Source organism: Leiobunum rupestre, chromosome 5 (genome assembly GCF_980474605.1).
Source record: "Leiobunum rupestre chromosome 5, qqLeiRupe1.1.hap1, whole genome shotgun sequence".
NCBI lineage: Eukaryota > Metazoa > Arthropoda > Arachnida > Opiliones > Sclerosomatidae > Leiobunum > Leiobunum rupestre.
Window position 1 is genome coordinate 2789640 of NC_143388.1, and position 22335 is coordinate 2811974.

Sequence of the window (22335 nt, forward strand, 5' to 3'; positions counted from 1 at the left end):
TCAACCGTATTTCTGGCACAATAATCCAAAACTACCCCACTTGCTGAAAAGGCTGAGAAATAACTTTCGAACCTACTGTACGGAAGCACACATAAAAAAGGTGTTTAGGTTTTTAACATCTAAACATGTTTGAAAGCTAAACATGGGTAAGGGTTGGTGTTGTTTTCTTAAACACATCTGTTTAAATAAAACGAGTTTCTCAAAAAATATAACATCTTTCCGGTAGTGTTCCAAACCAGAACAGCTGGTAAGAGGTCATGTTTAGAAATTTAACTTAGTGATTTTTAATCATAATGCTAAACACCGATGTTTATTAAGTGTATAATGCGTTACGAGTTCAATGTATATTTCGCGTTGTATATATTTCGTTTAGTTTCGTTTTCTTTTTTTTTCATCCTGTTTTTTACTTTTGTCGTTTTTCTTCTTTAGTTTTCCAATTTTGTCAGAAGAAGTAAAGGTGGAATAATAGCTTTTGTGATAGTGCCACGTTTGATCATATTCCTTAAGCAATTTCCAAATCGAAATGACTCCCTCACTGAACTGGCTGTCAAATGCCTCTTGTCGTTCTTTCACACTTTCAAACAATTGTGTTCTACCATTCTCTCCAATCTTTGACAGAACTTGTTTCGGACTCTGCTTCTGACATATTTAACACAAACTGAGATTAACTAAGTCACTCCCATATTATTATAAATCCTAAGGAAGTAGAAAAGTGATACGAAGAGAAATACCAATAGCACAACCACACTCCATATAATTCGGATTTCAATTAAGTTAAATGTACCAACACTAAAGAAGGAAAGGAAATTCAGCCATAACCTCATTTGATTTCACCATGAATGTAAATGAAACGCACAAAATTCACGCCGACAAAGAAACAATAAGAAATATCTAACAATAAATTTATGTCACTTACCTCACACAAGCAAGATTTCATTGTCGAATTCAATTGATATCGTTTGTCGCTGCACTGATTCACAAATTAAACAATAACACACTTAAGCACGACAGGCACCGACAGGTTGCAACGTGCTGGCAGGCGGAGAGGAAGGAAGACACTTACCCAATCGGATGAGAGTGTAGTATTTCCACACGCCACAGTGCTGCCAACCTTTAATCCCAAACGTTCGAAGTGTTGTTTAAAGGAATAATAGATATGCTCGCATTGGCTATGCACCATAACCCCCGAGAATCCAAAAATATAAGTAATTCAAATGACGGATTTATTTTTAGCAAAAACCTTAAACATGAAAACTGGAATTCATTTACACTTTCAAGTGAAAAACTTTACCGGTGATTTTACAGTGTACTTTTGAATTCCTCATGCTCAAAAACATATAATTACACATTTTGTAAGCGTTCCTTTGTCAAAGAAAGACTTTACAGTGCCTATTTTGGCCGCCAGCTTGAACAAATCTTACCAATGATTTTTTAATGTTAATTTTAATATTCCTCGTTATGAAAAACATAAAATTGCACATTTTGGCCGCGTTCCTGTGTCAAAGGGGGTTTTACAGAACCGATTTCGGATTACGCGCCATATCGCGCGTCATCTTGATTATCTCCCTTCTGGTCAGGATTTCGCTTGGGCAACCGGCAGATTCGGACTCAGCAGGGTCGAAATAGGGGCAAATTACCTTTTGCCCAAAAGTAACCTAAAAAGCTTCTAAACTTAAAACGGAGAGCTTTTTTCGATATTTTGACTAGACTATCAAACAAACTAGTAAGCCTTATAAGTAAATAACCAGGGTTTCGACAAAATTTTCAGATTAAAATTTTTTGTTTGTTCACTGTTTTAGAAGCCCATTTCTGTTAATTTCCCCTGATCTTATTAGGCCAAAACTATAAAATTTTTAGACTTCACATTTTGCTTTTATTATAAGTCATATCAGGGCTAGTGTTCGTACGGGGTCAAAATAAAGTCGGGGTCGGGGTCGGGGTCGGGGTGGGTCTAACCCCGCGAAAAACAAGGCGGGGTCGGGGATGGAAAATTCTTTGTATTTATTAAGAATAGAAAAATTATAAAAATACCCCAATTTTACGGGTTAAGATTAGATAGTGTATCTTGTGTAAGCCAGCCTTTGAGCCTAGGGACTATTAGTAATAGTCTTAGTCGATAGCTATGCCGCAAAATTTTCTTTTTCAAAACGAAAACATTTGAGTTGGTTGTTTTCGATCTATCGAAATCTGGCAGCCTTGCCTGCCTTCTGGCCTGTATCTCCATACCGAAAATGGCCGACGATTACGCCACCGAAAATATTTGACAAAACTGATCGGCGGCTTTTTTTACCGTTATTTTGAATTATCGACTAGGACTATAGAAAAAATAGATAAGATAGGTAGATTTTAAAATAGAGGTCTCTAGCTTAGGCATTGTAATTGTTTAAATAAGTTGTTTTATAAATTCACAAGTTATTTCCAAACGTTGTAACTCAACACTCCGTAGCTGAGACTGAGAGAGTCTGAAACAACGGCAATTATGAAACTAAAACTTAAAAAAGTTACTCAAGTCGGAGTCAAGCGTCAGGCGAGAGCTACGTCAGCCGCATCAGCCGACGGTCATTCGGATCATTCTATTGTCGCCCACGAAAAAAAAGAGAGAAGGAACCTATCTATTTTATATTTTTAGGATTTAGCGGGGTGCGTCGGCGCGAAAATTTAAAATTACACTACGAAAACATAACCCCGAAAAAATGGAAAACCCCGACTTGATTTGCGACAGTCGGGGTCGGGGTCGGGGTCGGGGTCGGGGACAAAAGTCGGGGTCGGGGTCGGGGTCCCCGTACGAACACTAATCAGGGCTGCCATAATTTGAGGAATATTTTATTAAGTTGTGCTTAACTTGTTGTATAAAATTTTCTAATTTCAAAATATTTTCAAAATTTAAAATCCCTGACTTAAGAAATTCTTTATCTCCCCAAATTTTTATACCAAAATTCAAATCCACTGTTTTTCCTGACCTGTAGCAACCCCGATAATTATAACCGCATTTTTTAAACTAATTAAATTTTTTCTGACAGCTTTAGCTATGTTGGAATTGATTCCTTCTCTTATTCAAAAATGAGCAAATTTTGTTTTTACCGGAAATTTTAACCAGGATCCCCTGGAACATGAATTTGGAAGACATTAGAAGGGCTAATGGTACTGCTGACAATCCCACGCTACACCAATTTGGAGACACTGTTGGTACGCTTAATAACTTAAAAGTTACAATTTCTGTAACAAAAGGTAACACCAAGATATTTTACACAACGGAAGACTTCGGCTTATAACAACATGCTTATGTTTTAAGAGTCAAATATATATTTAGTTTTTATCATTTATTCGTGAATATAATCATTGCACAAAATACCCTTGTTTTCATAAACTAACATTCTGTAAGGCTTTCCTTAACCTACTTTTAGGGTTTTACTGGTTTTTACTTTTTTTACACTCTTAATTGCTCTGTTTGTGAGGTTTTTAAATCACCATTTTCTAGTGTATTTAACAGTGTTAAGAGGTAGATTATATAGTTTTGTTGAAACTAGCTCGGAAATACTAGCTTTTTGACAAAACACTTCCCATTTCGACCAATGTGCGAAGATAGTTTATTACTGGATATTGCACAATCCTTTTAAAAGCACTTTCCATCAAAAAAGTTGAAAGACTTATGGACAAATGCCATTCTACGGATGCATATATGTCCAGTATATGATTTTTCTTCACCAGCCTTTGCAAAACTGATCCCACAACATAGTATAGAGCTTGCCTATCTTCTTGATTTGTTAAAAGCTTGTTTCCTTTTCCATTACACGATCAATAGTTAAAAATTCCACAAAAATCTAGTCTCATATAAAATTTACTCCAACTTTTTTAGGCGCTGCGAAATATTTTCGGTACCCTGAAAGTTACCAAAACATATACAAAAAATGAGCTACAAAGACTCTAAATGTTTAATTATTTGATACCTGAATATTATCCAAAAACTGGGTCGTTCAAATAATGTTTTCTTTATTCCTAAGAAATTTGTGTGTTTCACCCCAATGTTTTGTACGATATATTGCAAATGATCAGAAGATGATCCGCCCATTCCTGAAAATTTTCAAATGTCAGCAGGTTCATACTTAACAGCTTAATTTCAGGGCTGTGAAAGTCTATATAGCCCGAAACAACTGTCTTGACGGACTTCATTTTCAGGTCTTCGAATAAAAATGCAAACTCTATTTCTGAAATTTTTTTAAAATTAAGTTCTAATACAAATTAAATAAAAAAGCTTTTATCAAAGCTGTTGGAAGTGGGAGTAGTTGGGATTTATGAATTCACAGATATTGAAAATGTTTTTGAATTAAATTACTTTACAAAACAAAATATATTTACAAAATAATTTCCATCGATTTTCCTCACCTTATATATATTTTAAACCCCTTTCCTTAATTTTGAGCCTTGAAACTGTAACACTAAACTGAGAAAGATTGAAATTCTAAAGAAGTACGCGTGTTTAGTTCGTATATTCTAATGAAAATATTGAAAATGAATTTTAAAATTGACGGCCATAGTTTTAAAATAGGGCTGTGGGATAAAAAAAATTCGAAATAAAAACACATACTACGAGCAGAGTTATTTTGCCTGATAAGGCACCATATTTTAGAACGCTTATTTCTGGCGTTGATTTATGCTATAGACGCAGTGCTTCCACATGCGGGGAATTTTTCAACCTTCAAAAACGCTAAAAGGGAAAAATGCCTGTCGCGGAGGAAAATGATGGAAAAGTTTCTTTGCACTGGAAGAAAGGGAATTTTTAGCTTTTCTGATACCATTGCCTGTTTTAGTCTACTCTAATTGTATATTTAGTCCATGGATAATTGGATATGTTATGAGTCACAGATGTAAAAAATATTTTTAATACTTTCTAAAAATGCTTGTCATTTTGATAGTAATGAAAGTCACGATCTGTATATCCATATGCAACTTTTGAGGATATGTTTTTGCAAAATTATTCAAATGTAAACAATTTTGTAAATAATAAAACCTTAAATTTGGATTCATTTTCATAATTAATTAGTATCAAGAGCGAGGGATATAAAATGGGTATTTCTATGTCAAAAACGCGAAAAACAGTATTTTTCATTTAATGAAATTTTCGCAAGAAGGAAATTTTAGATATATACTGTGGAAGCCCTGTATAGACGTCTACAATGGTGTCGTAACTGGATTTACAGTTTTATGTTTCAAACTACTACTCGCAAAATGGTATTACCCTAATTAATATGCTGTTTAATTAAAATTTTGCATAAATACATAAGAAAATAAACGGTTAAAGGAGTTTGCAACGGTCTACATAAGCTAATTCTCTTAATGAATTTATAAAACAGACATGTACTCAATTCTATCTATCCAAGTCTGCACTTTTTATTTTAAGCTTCTGGTTTAAAGTAGAATTATACATCAGCATGATTGTATTTATGACATCAGTATTTAAATTTGGCATGAATCATGAAAAACTGAAGCTCCCCAGAAGTCAAGTACGCGCTGGTAGTAAAAAAGAGTGACATTAGAGTTACATTAAAATGACCATATTTCTTTCTAGAAAAGCCTGATATAATGTGTGCAGTAGTCTGTTTGAATGGTTAAAGGGACTTTCAAGAAAGACCTAGTCGAATTAAATAGAGTCATTCAGTCGTAACTTTGGCTTCACAATGAACGGCAACTGAATTACATATTTTAAAACGACTAGCGGGTCTCTTGAAAGTCTCTTTAATAAAATAAAATTCATGACTTATCTTTGCACTTGCAGTCTCTCTCTATAGGTAGAGAATATCATCTGTTGATTGTGAAAATAGAAGCTGTAGTTAAACCCCAATTTTCTGTTCAATTTAAAAATATTAAATTGATTGCAAATCTCTTTTATTGATGACATTTTTACCAGTTTAGTTTCTGTATTGAGTTTCAGCAAATTAAATGCTGTAATTTTACACGTAATCCTGTACAATTTAAAATTTTCACAGTTTCAAGGCTCAAATTTTAGGAAACATTTTTAAAATATATAAAAGGTGAGGAAAATCGATGGAAATTTTTTAAGAAATATATTTTCCATTTTAAAATAATTCCAAAAAATTTCTCTTTAATTCTAAAACATTTCCAATATCTGGGCCTTCATAGATCCCAACTACTCCCCTTAAATTAACCTTCCAACTACTTTGATAAAAGCATTTTTTATTTAATAGCTGTCCCTTTTTTCTGCCTCACAGATCATATTTTATAACTTATAATTAAAGCCATAAGTTAATAAATAGGTTTCATTTTTAAATATATTATCTTAAATATTTTACTTAACATTGGGAAATAATTATGATAATTGTTTATGTCAAATTGAGTTTTAATTTCCCATTAGGATTTAGATAACAAGATATAGGTGTATAACTGGTTCTAGTGAGCAAGTGACCTTTGATGAGATAGTGTATTGTGCTACTATGTTTCCCATTGATTCGAAGATAGTGTTTATGGGTAGCATCGCATGATTTGTGAAGAGCTTAAAATCGTTTACTTTTATCTCAATCATGTATCAAGAGTTTTTTTAACTCTGCTGAGCTTTCAAATAAAAAAACAACCGCAAAGGCAACGTGTAAATTATAGCCGCAAAGGCAACGTGTATTTTATAACTGCAAGGCGATATAAATAGAAAGGGGTACAGTACACAGACATTGTTAATGAAAATAGCCACTAAGGCAATTAATATGAATATCTATTATATTACACAACAAAAAAACTATAACGCACTTAATTTAGGCAAGCACATTTATCAACAGTACTTGAATGGTGCGTCTCCAGTCTGTTCTGGCTGTACTACCTTACAACGGTATGGCTCCTACACTACTGATCCTCAAATAACAATAATTTCAGTCTACTCACTCTCTAAACATTTGGATAATTAAGACGTCTTTCCACAGAGGACTAAGTTGAGGAGAGCCATGGCGAGTTTGAATGTTGGCGGCGTCATTTTTGGGGATGCCTTCGAGTTCATTGAGAAGAGCAAAGACAGCACCGTAACCAGGATTTTATTTCAGGAGGGGGCACGCAATGAAAAATATAAAAAATAAATAAAAAATTGTTACGGCGCTGAGCAAAGGTGAGTTTGCATGTTGGCAGCGTCATTTTTCGGGATGCTTAGAGTTGATTAAGAAAAGCAATGGTGAGTTTGCATGTTGGCAGCGTCATTTTTCGGGATGCTTAGAGTTGATTAAGAAAAGCAATGGTGAGTTTGCCTGTTGGCGGCGTCATTTTTCGGGATGACTTCGAGTTTATTGAGAAGAGCAAAGGTGAGTTTGCATGTTGCAAGCTTCATTTTTCGGGATGCTTCGAGTTGATTAAGTAAAGCAATGGTGAGTTTGCATGTTGGCGGCGTCATTTTTCGGGATGCTTTCGAGTTGATTAAGAAAAGCAATGGTGAGTTTGCATGTTGGCGGCGTCATTTTTCTAGATGACTTCGAGTTGATTGCGAAGAGCAATGGTGAGTTTGCATGTTGGCAGCGTCATTTTTCGAGGTGCCTTCCATTTGATTGAGGAGGGCAATGGCGAGAATGTCTGTTGACGGCAGTGGCGATAATGGAAATTTATTAGTGATATATACAATAGGATAGGCTTACGAGTAAAATTAAACAATTTTTAGCTGAATCCGTATCCGAGATCAAGTTGGAGTACAAAGACGCAGATTTCTGATATAAAACTTTGGGCGCGACAGATTGATAAAGATACTGGCGGAGCTGGAGAATATTGACGAAAAGGAAAGCTAAGTGTATATTTGGAGTGGCCGGGGAAAGTATGATCCAATTCACGCCATCATAGTCACTGCCTTCGATGATCAAAAAGTGTAATTTGAAATGAAACATGACTTATGATCAGACTAAAAACAGCTTTGGTGAAGGTGGTAACCTGCTTCTGCTTATTTTGTTACTGTTTTTAGGTTGTTGTCGACTTCTTCTAGTTAAGTTGAGTCTTTCCCATTTGGGTTAAGACTCGCACATGTAACAAGTGTTAAGACAGACTAACATTTGATGTCGGTCGAGACGAAGAACGTGTAGGGTACGTCATCGATTTCCACGAAATTTCACACAGCAGCCTTGGGGAAGAGAACTTAACTGGAGAAGATATTTGGGCGGACGCTGTGTGATGCTAATAACGTTACAGAATCCTGGGGCTAGAAGGCCACACTTTGAAGCTCTCTGGCGCTCTTTTAAATTATCTTAGGAAAATGGGAAAAAAACCGGCATACTTCTCAACTCACCCCCTACAAATGTTGCGCAATCTTTTGATCACCCTGTATACTAAAATTAGCGAAAAATGATTTAGAATATAACAAAGACTTACTCAAAATGTGGTCGGTAATAGGGTGTAATGGTGAAATAAATATATGTAACGCTCCCTTTAAACAGGCCTGTCAAATTGTGATGAATTGAATGGGTAAAGGTTACTCGGGTAAAATGAAAACTGAAGTTCAAGTTAAAAAAAGAGAAACTCATAAGGCAAATATGTTAAGAAAAAAACCTGAAAAGTCAAATGACCTGCGTTAAATGCAAAGAAAACATAAGTGAACCGAAAAATAAAGATCAAGTAACTAGATTTAGCGTAATTTAAGGATTTATAAGTTGAAATGTGCAAATTACTATTTTATTGCATTAATCGTGATACAAGAAAATATTTTGTGATGTTTAAAAAATTGAATAAGTTATAAAAATGTTTTTAGTAATATAGTCTACTTCTTCTGTTGTCTTATCACGTAGAATTTTCCCTTACGATTCTGTGGATCGACAAACATCTTACGTGGACTACTCATTAACAATATTTATTGTAAAGAAAATCTCATTTAGCATTTTTCTGCTAAGAAGAAATAGATAATTATTTAACTGTAGCTTTGTTGGCGAACTTTACTTTTCATTTATTAACAGACATATTACTTTCTGTAGTTTTATTTTGGGGAATACTTCAGCAACCAATATAAATAGATTAGCGGTGCTTCAAAAAGAGCGGTACGAGCTATAGAGAAGGCCCCATATCTGGCACACACTGCGCCTATCTTTAAAAAATTAAATCTTATGACGATCAAGGAAATATACTATTATAATATCATGCTGGTCATTTACAAATCATTGTAAATTACAACTTTTAATATTTTCCAATATAATCATAATTTAGCGCATGGTTTAAGAATTCAAAGGCTCTTAATAAACACACCTTCCCGAACCCTTATCAAATTAAACTCTATTTTTTACAACGGAATCAATCTTTTTAATTCTTTGGGCTTAACTGAACTCCCCAACGAACACCAATTTAAAAAATAGCTAGAGATTTTATTTCAAGGAAACTTAATTGGTAAACACAAACTTAAATGCAAATTTGTAAAATTTCTTTTTAAATAAAACAACTCTGTAAAAGCCTTAAAATCAACTCTGTCTTAACCTTGAAATCAACTCGTTAAAAACCTTAAATATAATGTTGTACATACGACTCTGTATATACTTTAATTGTAACGCTGCAAAAAGTATTTTTTTATAGTCTGCGTTGTGGCTTAAAAGTCAATATTCTATAAACGGTTTTATGAAACATAAATATTATCGAATCATGCCCATTTTATTCCCTTGACGCCTCATCGAGTTCAATCTGGTTGTACGCCTCTTTTAAATCGGATAGATCTCTGTGTTGATTTCTGAATTCTTTGTCATCTTTGTTATATCCTATTTTTATTTATAAAAATAAAGACACAAGCTCGTATATGACTTCAGCTAGAACTATTTATTTACAAAGATTTCAGATGAAAACGATTCGCAATTAGAAAAGAGTGATTGATATAAGCAATAAATAACACGCCCCTTATTTTTTTTAATAAAACAGTTTAAGTTACATAATATAGGTTTTTTTTAACCTATTTGGTGGTTTGTGAGCACGCCCAGTTCTTCTAGGAGGTTCATTGGGATTTTCGTATCGCTCTTCTTTCAGAATTGTGTTTTCTAACAGAATGTTATCATCTGAGTCATCGTGGAAAAGGTAGCTGTCGTCTTAGGCTACTTCTGGATCAGATGCGTCATCAGCGCTCTTTTATACTGGTATTTGTGCAACTGGAATTTCTTCTCGCGACATTGGATATAAGTCTTCAGTTACTCGTGTGGTATATATCGCCTGTTGGGTGTCTGATACAAGACTTTTGCAGAATTCGTGCGCTTCGGATCTGTTGGTTGGAGGCTCAGATTGACCAAGTCGAATATGAAATCGGTTTCAGGAGGAAATCTTTCCATTCTCAGCCTGAATCCCGTAAGATCGTTTCACATCTGTTAAAAATTAACAGATGTGAGAAAGAAGGTTCTACAGAAAAATAATGGTTTATCTATTTTGATATGTAACTTTGTTTGTGTGACCATATCCTACGAATAGTAACACTAATATTTTCTTTTCAAATAAAATATTTTAAATAAATATTAGCGTCACAAGTTAGTCCTGTATTTAGATGATTAATAAGGAGCAACAACTCTTAAATTTTCAGATTCCACCTGGGTACCTTTTGCAAATTAAACAGTAGTGTAGATTGAAAATTGTAAGATAACTTTTGTTAATTAAATTATGGTCAATCAATAGTAATAAAAATTCAATTTTACCGATATATTTAATAAATCCGTTAATTATGATAGATTACTCTTGTAACGGGTAAGTGACTATTTGAGCTATATTTTGAAAAATGGGACTTCGCCAACGTCAGGATACTCGAGAATAGGGACGGGACAACTACCCGTTGCGGGAATGGTGGTCGTCCTCACAAGGCCAACCACACAATCAGCCTCCTAGTCGCTTGGGATTTAAGGACTACGCCACGGTGACTTCTTATATATTAAAGTCAATTCACAATATCTGAAGGTTTATATTTTTTTGGGTTGGCCAATGGTGCGAACAACTAAATGTTTTTGTTTAAAGCTCCAGAGTTGGTCACTAGGTTTATTATCATCGTGTTTTTACGCTTACTCCAACTTCTGTGTTTCCAGTTACATATTTAACATTCAACCTGAAAATTATGTCGAACGCAGGGTAATTTTGACATCCCTTGTTTCAGATAGAATACGCATATTTGTGGCTTCCGTGTTAAAAGCGACGTTTGGGTTCAACATTTAAAAAGCGTTGCAGATTTTTACTTTAAGTTTATAAGCTGTTGCGTTAAAAGTTATTTTTAGTTTGGTAAAACGAATAATTTTATGTAAAAATATTTATTTGTTACATCCGATAGTAATCATTTTTTATTTGAAACATTTCAACAACATGTGTATATCTTCTATTTGAAAAAAACCTACACCGTCTTATAAATATTAAACCATGGACAATAATAACATAAATATTTTGGATTATTAGTTATTAGTAAAAAATTATTAATTTAATGTTTTACATTTTAAATAAATAGAAGTTGACATAATAATCATTGCATCTCGTTTTTCAAGATTCCATGTGTTGGATGTCATAAACCGTAACAACAATTAGCCATTTAATAATGATACATATACTTAATGCCGATATTGACATTGTAACTGGTAGAATATCATGAATCATGATACGGGCTTCGCTACTCAATCATCAAAACCACCATAAGTTAATTTACACTGGGGTTTCCTGATTTAATGCAAAAACAATTTCTAACAAACGTCTGGGAAGGTCGGGTCAGTGGTCTTTTTTTTTGGTCCAATATTATTCTTTATTGTTTGTATGGATTAAACTAAAAATGATTCCTTGAAGATGGAATAGAGCTTTTCGTCAAATTAAGTCATCTCTCGTTAAGGCCTGACCCAGCACAAACAAACCTACATGGTTATGATGTAACATTGTCTTAAATCTAGCTGATTATTTAATCTTCATATTAAGTTACTTTACATAATGACCTAAGGGAGATGTACAATCACATCCTCTTCAGAACATTCTAAACGTGTTCTTTTCGACTTTGTTAGTAAGTCGTGCCATGACGTAAAACAATACGTATTAAAATCGAAAGAGGAGCTAATTTTACTAGGTTTAACGTAAAATTAAAAGCGCATTGCCCACAGCTCTCAGTATATAACAGCTACACTTATGCAAATTTAAAAAACTCATTATACTTTAACCTTTCTATCTAACTTTTCATATTTCTTACGCTTTAAGTATATTACTTTTACCTCAACCTCCAAGTCCATTAAGCTTTAAATAGTCAATAATCCAATTTACCAGAACAACGCTCTCAGCATATGAGTCCTTCGTTTTATTTCAATTTTATACCCGCAAAATATCAGAGAAGTTAAGGTTATACTATATTTTTCTATTAAAGTGCTTACACGTAAATGTACCTCAATCTGCGGTTGGTTTCCCAAATTGGTTTTTTTTCATTAAAAGTTTCAGCTAGCCCCTGAAGCGTTCATTAATCGAAGTAACGCTTAAATTCAATTATAATTTTCCCTAGCAATTCTTTACCAAATTTTTAAGCGAATGCAATGCGTTGGATTTCGCACGGTAAGTTGGTCATAGGCTCGCTTCCAACTAAAGTGACACAAAATTAGTGTTCATAAATAAACGCAATTTTAAACTTAGTACGAAAGGTTAGCAAACATTTGGTTTTGAAAGAACAAATAGCAGAGAAAAATGTTAGTAGAATAAAGTTAATAATTAAGGTAAATAGTGATAAATCAAGTAAAAACTAATGGCTTATGTTGAAAAAGAAAGATTTAAGACAAACAGATCAATTAAAAATAGAACGCTACTGATCTCTTTATTGCCGAGTGACGTCTCGATTAAAATGTACATTAGTAATTACAGGCAAAATCCCTTTAAAAAATTTAGACTTTATTTTAAACTGAATGAACAAATAATGACTTTTTTTTCTTTGAGCGCTCTTTTCAAACTAAGGACGCTTCTTGTTGTCTGTCCAAGAACACCCTCTGTACCCTTGACAGCTTAATTACCTTATGAAGTAGGACGCGTCAGTTTTTAACAAGTTTGTTAGTTTGACCTTGCGTTGGGTATTTGCGGTATATTAAATTCCTCGATCTATTTTGAATCAGAAATTAAACATTTTAAATACATAAATTGTATTTAGTATTCAAATGTTTTTAAGGCAAGCGAGAAGACTTTTAAACTACGTGATTAAATACAGATTTGAAAATGCACTCACGTTGGTCAAATTTCAAGATTAATCATTTAACATGTTTTTTGCTTTTTTCAGTCTCTTAATTATTTCAGAGTTATGATTTTGAAGGTGTTTTTTAAGACGCAAATTTAAATTACTTGCTATGGTTCTAAAAATATTATACGCAGGCCTGGTACGTATATTTGAAGCTAAAATATATCAAATAGCGTATTTAATTAAACTTATTAAATTTTCACAATGTTCTCAATTACATTGAGATTTAATGTATCTTTTATTCGAGTTCTTCGGTATACCGTTAAATAAATGATGGGGTCGTAGATGGATCCACTATTAATATTTGATCTGCTTCTAAAAAAATCACAAGCACGGTTAATTCAAAAATTGAAAAGTTATAATTTAAATGAATATAGTAATTTACACCAGAACTAACCAAATTTTGGCACCAGCAAAACACTAAGTCGTCGTAAAATTTATTATATGTCTGTACAAAACCGAGTCATTCAATTGACTGAACATCAACTTTCAGGGCATTGAAAATGTTCAAGTTGTTAAAGATAATGTTTTAAAACCTTGGATGGTCCACCGAAAAGTAGGCATGATAGGTTACCTTCAATTATTTCGGAAACGCGCGGTGCCGTGGTTATGAAACAGCACGAGCGAGAAGCTGCCCCTGTCATAATTGTTTAAGGGCTTTAGACCCGACTTTTCTTTGAATCTGTACAAGTGTGGGTTTAAGTCTATTTTTTTCTTCCAATTCTTATTGGCAGAATCCGCAGTAGCACGATGAACGATCGAATACAAAGTGTATCAGCTATGTCTCTTGAAGAATCGGGCCCGTAGCGCTGACCCAGTTTGTAAATACTTGGTTCTCAATCCTACGTGTTGTAGGTAATGAAATACCATCTTGGAAAATCGCGTGTCCGACATGAATAGAAGGCGAAGCTTGAAAGTCGACCAGGCCATATCACCTTTTATTGCCGTCGCTGTGACTACTTGTCCTACCAGGAACTGACCCTACTCGAAACATATTAATAATAATAATTATCAGATCGGATAATACACAAGTCACCGCCTTAGGCCCCAGTCTTCTTGTGACTTCTATTGCGGCTGTATCCGATAAACATATCACCTTGTTTGCGTTAAACATGCTGGGGCACTCACCGCTTTAAACTGGGTTCGGGTTACTGCGCAAGAGTTGTAAGAATTGATACCATTACGCTTTACAGCTCCCATTAGTAGATACGATTTTTTTATTTCGAGTTGACCCATGTGTTCAAAGTCTAACCAAAGTATTCGAAGAATTTGAGTAACTCAAGTAGTTATCCTTGAATAATTTTTGAAAATATCCGTATTGGACCGGTTGACGTAAATGACACGAAACTCCATAATTTATTATTTGAAAGACTGCACAGTAGAAAACTATCCACAAATATTCGGAAATCCCTCTTAATCAATCCATGCAAAGTAAAAGTGACCAATTATCAACAGTAATTTTTCTATAAATGGATATAATTTATTTTAAAAATTTAGAAAACGGTATATACCTGTATGATTAATAATGTTTTTGTATAATTAATAATATTAAAATAACTAAAGTATTTATAAAAAATATTGATTATGAAAGGTTAAATAATTATCAACTAGCTTATTATAACCGGTAATTCTTTTACGTAAGTGAGCTGTTTGATCAGTAGGGACTTTCACGTCGCATCACGAAAAGCCATGATTGAACCAATAATTTTCTTTGGGTTTAAATTTTGGACATTGTCCTAAAACGCAAACAAGAATGAACTCTCTTTGGTGGTTAACAGGTCCCAAATAAGCTTTTCTCCGTTTCCGTCTTACAATGGCAAGAACCGTGGTTTTGAGAATTGGAAATGATCTAGCGCTTTCAATGAGAAACCTTTCATGGTCCTTCTCGTCCTACTGGCGGTCTGCTTTATTTGTTCTGATCTATGACGTAACCGCTTATGACGTCCACAAAACCTTAAGAACGGAATTTGAACGGAGCGACCTACGTACAGTATATAAAAACCAATAGGAAGATAGTTACTTCGACTAAGCGCCTCTTATTATAAATGGCGAATGGCGTATGCTCAATAGAACGTCACATATAACACGTGTCACCTAAGCTTGCATCGCCCCCGATATTTTAGAGAAGTAAGCTAGACCACTGTGCATCGCCATATTTAAGCGAGTCGCGGTGGCAAATTTGTTTCTTCTTGAGTGGAAAGCCTCGACTTTTAAACCGTATCATATCTTTCTTAGCAAAGTTCGAAATTGGCACCTGTCCCAAGTTTAATAATCATTCCTTTCATTAGTTCTTAAATGTATGCATTTTTAATCTCTTGTTATCTCTTATTTTGTTAATATCACGAATGATTAATTTAGGACTTAGCGCCGTTTTTCGTTTTTGACGAGAATATCAGGAGGTTTCGCAGTTCGACATACAGAGAGGCATTTATTATGGCGGACGTTATGAACTATGCAATCTTTGATAACACCAGTCAAGAGTAAACCTTTAATTGAATATTAATATTATATTATAATGGGTCATTCCATACGATTTCGACCAGTCATGTCACCATGGGTCAATCGATTTTTTTTAAATTTTAAACACCGATAGATTTGTCTAAAAAACCGTGATATCCAAGGTTTTAGCTTAAAATATTAAGAAGTTTGTGAATAAACACAGTTTAACCGAAACCCCACATTTTTTGGTATATTGTACCTTGATTTCAGTACCCCTTCGCTTTAAGTTTAATAACCTTTTAGAAATATGTTTTATTTTAACAAAATAACACAATCTGACAGAGTTTGGCAAGGCCAATTCAATGGTGGAGTTTATATAGTCCTAACTGGAATTGATACCAGGTTATTGGATGACAAAGTGTACATTTTTATTTTTGGGGGGTCTCATTCGAGGGGTTAAAGGGTCATGTGGGCGAGTGAAAACACAAAATATAAAAACACTATTAGATAGCTCTAACAAAGAGCTTTAAAATAAGATCTTAAAAAAAAGGGGTAATTTCCTTGTTTTTATTTGATAAAATCAAAAGCTATTTTCTTGAAATTCAACACTTTTGAAATTTTATATTTTTGATATCATACAAAAAATGGTTTAAATCTTTTAGAAATTATTGCTACGTATTTAACGATGTGTGATAAATAATGCTCGAATATTTTCTGAATTATAATCTTTAAGAATAAAGGATCTAGCTCTGGAAGCAGTCGCTGTAGTCGTTGATGTCAGTCGCAAAATCAAGTTAAGAGCTACATGGCATTTGTGGTCCCGTTTAGGCCATGACAGACTGCTAAGTTATGTATATATTTTCAACCCTTAATTTTGAGTAGTAAATTGATATAATTTTATAGTTGGTTAAAGCATGACTGATACTTCATGGTATTTTTAATTTTATTAAAAACAGTTAAAATTTACATGTTTCCGAACTTATACGATTAAATTGATATAATATTAAATTGAAAATAATTACGTGTTAAATAGAGGCATTGAACTTTTTAGTTTCGCCTGTAATGTTTGTTAAATCTATAAAATAACTGGAAAAAACCTTATACCCTTCAGTATTTAAGTTTTGTAATCCACCATTCTTCGAAAATACATTAAGAGACACATGATACAATAAATGCTTCCGAATTTTATTTTTACCTTTTGTAATACCAAGCCCCCAAAAGTATCAACACTTGCAAAAGATTCATGTTATATCATCTATAATGTGTGCTAGGTTCAATTTAACCTTCATAGGGGGCATCCTCGGCTGTGACCAGTTCACCTTTTACTGAATCCTAGGCAGAATTCACAATTTAAAGAAAAAATAATAATTTATATGTATAGTCAGGAGTGGTTCTTTGAAAAATAATAACCCAAAAAATATTACTTGTATACAATCACAAGACTAAATATGTGTTGAAATAATACTCAACTGCTCATGTTTCTCACTTCGTAAAACTCACATTTTTATATCTGCTTATGGAAGGGATGATTTTTGAGGCACCAGTTTAAAATCATTAACAATAAGGTCAACGTTAAAAAATTAGTAATAGATGAAATTTAATGAAATTAACATTACGCTATTTCTTAAGTACTAACAATTTTTAGAACTAAGGATGATTTTAAATGATTGCGTACCTTCCTATAATTTGCACAACATAATAAGTTAAGGACAAGCAGTTAGGCTTACATTAAAAAGTTTATTACAATTAAATTAATTAAAATAATTTAAAAAAATTCAGTCACGTAAAATAAACATTTATAAGAGGAATTGGTATTTATTGTATAAATTAACAAAGGCTGGTTGTGAGTAGATAAAAAAAATCTAGTTTGAAGAAATATATAGTTCAGGTTGTTATTCCTCTTATAAATGATTATTTTCCGTGACTGGCACATGCACCGTTTACATAGAAAATGCAAATCCATAATGAATTATTTTTGATAATTAATTTAATTGTAATAAACTTTTTAATGTAAGCCTAACTGCTTGTTCTTATCTATTATGTTGTGCAAATTATAGGAAGGGACACAATCATTTAAAAACATCCTTAATTTAAAAAATTGTTAGTACTTAAGAAATAGCGTAATGTTAATTTCATTAAATTTCGTCTATTACTTATTATTTTAACGTTGACCTTATTGTTAATGATTTTAAACTGGTGCCTCAAAAATCATCCCTTCCATAAGCAGATATAAAAATGTGAGTTTTACGAAGTGAGAAACATGAGCAGTTGAGTATTATTTCAACACATATTTAGTCTTGTGATTGTATACAAGTAATATTTTTTGGGTTATTATTTTTCAAAGAACCACTCCTGACTATACATATAAATTATTATTTTTTCTTTAAATTGTGAATTCTGCCTAGGATTCAGTAAAAGGTGAACTGGTCACAGCCGAGGATGCCCCCTATGAAGGTTAAATTGAACCTAGCACACATTATAGATGATATAACATGAATCTTTTGCAAGTGTTGATACTTTTGGGGGCTTGGTATTACAAAAGGTAAAAATAAAATTCGGAAGCATTTATTGTATCATGTGTCTCTTAATGTATTTTCGAAGAATGGTGGATTACAAAACTTTAATACTGAAGGGTATAAGGTTTTTTCCAGTTATTTTATAGATTTAACAAACATTACAGGCGAAACTAAAAAGTTCAATGCCTCTATTTAACACGTAATTATTTTCAATTTAATATTATATCAATTTAATCGTATAAGTTCGGAAACATGTAAATTTTAACTGTTTTTAATAAAATTAAAAATACCATGAAGTATCAGTCATGCTTTAACCAACTATAAAATTATATCAATTTACTACTCAAAATTAAGGGTTGAAAATATATACATAAGTTAGCAGTCTGTCATGGCCTAAACGGGACCACAAATGCCATGTAGCTCTTAACTTGATTTTGCGACTGATATCAACGACTACAGCGACTGCTTCCAGAGCTAGATCCTTTATTCTTAAAGATTATAATTCAGAAAATATTCGAGCATTATTTATCACACATCGTTAAATACGTAGCAATAATTTCTAAAAGATTTAAACCATTTTGTGTATGATATCAAAAATATAAAATTTCAAAAGTGTTGAATTTCAAGAAAATAGTTTTTGATTTATCAAATAAAAACAAGGAAATTACCCCTTATTTTAAAGCTGTTTGTTAGAGCTATCTAATAGTGTTTTTATATTTTGTGATTTCACTCGCCCACATGACCCTTTAACCCCTCGAATGAGACCCCCCAAAAATAAAAATGTACACTTTGTCATCCAATAACCTGGTATCAATTCCAGTTAGGACTATATAAACTCCACCATTGAATTGGCCTTGCCACACTCTGTCAGTTTGTGTTATTTTGTTAAAATAAAACATATTTCTAAAACGTTATTAAACTTAAAGCGAAGGGGTACTGAAATCAAGGTACAATATACCAAAAAATGTGGGGTTTCGGTTAAACTGTGTTTATTCAAAAACTTCTTAATATTTTAAGCTAAAACCTTGGATATCACGGTTTTTTAGACAAATCTATCGGTGTTTAAAATTTAAAAAAAATCGATTGACCCATGGTGACATGACTGGTTGAAATCGTATGGAATGACCCTATTATTTCATTCAATTTTTCTCATAATAATCGTGAGCTTTTCTGTTTTTCTCTTCAGATACGAATTTAAGAAATGGGACCATAATGTGCCAATAGATGACTTAGGTCAGGAAGGAGTAAGTAAACATCCCAAATTGCTTGAGACTTCCTGCAATAAACACTTAATTGATTTCAACAGATTTAAATAGTAATTAAACATGTTAATTAGAATATATTCTTACTTTTACATTTTAATCTCTAGAAGTCCTTAAAGAACTGATTATAGGATAAATAATTTTCTTTTTAAAAACCATTCGAAAAGAAAAAGTTTAATATAAATCATTTATCGTCAATGTTCCATTTTCATTTTAAAGTTTATGTGAATTTATTAAACGTGATTTAAATGAGCTTTAAACACCTGTAGCTGGTTAAAAAATAAATTCCTTGTTTATTCTCATTGGAAAGATCGCTCGTTTCCCGCCTATGCATACCGAGATGCTTAAACCTTTGAGCCGCATAAGAAATACAGACAAAAAGGACATGACAGCAGAATGGCAGTTAGCACTTTCACCTCGCAGTAGGAGGAGCCGGGTTCGATCCCAGCTTGTGGCACTGGGTGAAAACTCGGAAAAATTCCTTCTACGTTGAGCTCGCAAGTTCTCTCCCCACCACGAGTCCTTTGGTTTCCTCTTCCACCAAAACTTGTTGAGACTAACGGTTATAGTTAGTGTAGGGAGCTGTTAGCTCGTGTGGCATGAAGTTTTTACCACCACCCTCCTACGCATTGTAACCCGGCCTCCTGAAATAATGGCTTTAAAAGTCGCTTGATGACTTGGAGCCTTGGGTATTAGCCTAGCTGATTATTATTACTAATATTATTATGAAAGAAAGTTTCCCCTCTGCAAGGCCCTGCACATAAGACTCTGACTGATAGCAATCAAATGCAGATTTCTTTTAAGCTGGCAGTTACCTAAAAGTAGGCCCGCAACCACCCTTATACTACACTTAGAGAGCTAGAGCAACGCAATTGCTCTTTTTTTAGATGAATAAACTCCTTGCCCTGACTATCCGTCTCAAGCCAAAGCCTGACCTGCCTCTCAGCCAAAGCGTCATGCACATGGCTGCGAACCAAACCATTTGGTATCGGAATAGCAGTTTCAGCATATAAGAACCTAGCCTCCGCACCCTCCTTAGCCATGAAGTGTCGGCCATTTCATGGCCGTGATGCCCCATATGACCAGGCCCCTAATATAGTTGAACCCTATTATGGGTGACCAGTTCTGAAAGGAGATTCAGACAGCTAAAAAGTAATACTTAACTGATTAAGAGCCTTATGGGCAGCCTGACTGTCCGAGAAAATCTGAAAAGGTTACCCCCAATACTTCTTCTTAAGACAGAAGTCTACACAGAAGCAGATGGCCGAAACCGTAGCAAAAACGCCTAGGCACCTCAGAGAAGCCAAACTTCTTAGTCTGACAATAAACTGCACCACTCAACCCTGAGTGGTTCTTGGAGCCATCTGTGAACCAAACAATTTCACCCTAGGTTCCATAAACTGTGTTGCCAGACAAGTCTAGACAACTTGGAAAGTAAACACTAAACTGCTTTTCCAGGTTTAACTTTACAGCTATGTTGTCAGAACCCATCAATACGATCGGTAAATGACGAGCATATTGCTGAAAGAATTTGTTGTGGCTGTACCCCCAATTAGCAGACCTGCACCAACCACTATGTAAAAACCGAGGTACTCATAATTGCAACCACTGTTATATGAAGTTTAAGCGGTAGAATATTCGGGAGCACCTCCAGACAGAGAGAGAGAGAGAGAGAGAGAGTTGAGTTTTGAACGTATTTTAATCAAGTTGACATTTTAACGAGTTTTACAGTGAGATACCTGTATATGAAATTTTGATGAAATCGACTTCGAATTCAATTAATAAAAATACAGTAATATAGTAATGGCTATAAAAATATGGCCCTGTTGTTACATTTCAGTCTAACTTAAAAGATAAAATGGTTTATGATTACATGGTGTAAAATATACTGAAAAATACAAACAGAATAAGCAATAATACATATATAAATTTGGTGTATGTACATGGATTGCATATCATTGTTCGAAAAGCATTCTCAGAAACAGGTTCGTCCAAGCGGTGGGAATTTATGGGGGGAAGAAATTTTGAACGTGAGCGGCGCTAACGCCCCAGGTGGCCTCGAAAGCCGAAACACAACTGTGGCCTATGGACCAAAAATAATCGGAGCGGATTACTGTCAGAAAACGAGCTCGGACTTGGCCGACGAACAGATGGGAAAAAGTCGGGGGCTCCGTCTCGAAGACAGTCACCGACGAGTCCGCGACGGTAGACGGTGTCCTTAAACGTGACAAAACCGTAATTGCATAGGTCATGATCCGACGGTGGCAGCAGAAACCAGTAATCGATGGTAGAATGAGCGTGACCAGTAAAAAAACGTAAGAAATCGGGAAAAAGATGGAGCGCCGCGGAGACGAGTGGACAAGAGAAGGACATCACCCTTCGCGGGACAGTATGGGCAGCATGGTGACGGATACTCAGGGTCGAGATGTATGAGACGGCGCGGGATCGGCAGCGCGTTCTGCAGCAATCGCCACTGAGTAGCGTTGGCGAGACGGGTCGAAAGACGATTGGTCCGGGTGACGTCCCAAAACCGAAAAGTAGTGGGAACGAGTACACCGGGTGGATTGCAAGGATCGGGAAGATTTGCCTTTAGAGCGATCGCCACGTGGTAGATCGAGCGAGCCAAATACAAAACCGTTACGAACCCCGTGTGGGTCAAAAACTAAAGGGTAATTACGACAAAGCGAGGCGCGTAAATTAGCGTGCGCTTGTACTAGATAACGTGAGGGGCGAGCGTATCGCCAAACGGGCGCCACTAGAGTGTAAGAGAACACTTTAGGGTTCATAGGGGATTAGTGTCCATTCGGGGTACTTCCCAAGTAGAATTAAAAATGTTTAGACCATCATTTAGAACGATATCTAGCAAGTACCCTCACTTTCATTCTATTACTTAACCAATCAACATATAAATCACTGTTCCTGCTGTTGAAATTTAGTTTAGACAAATTAAAATATCGGTCCTGCA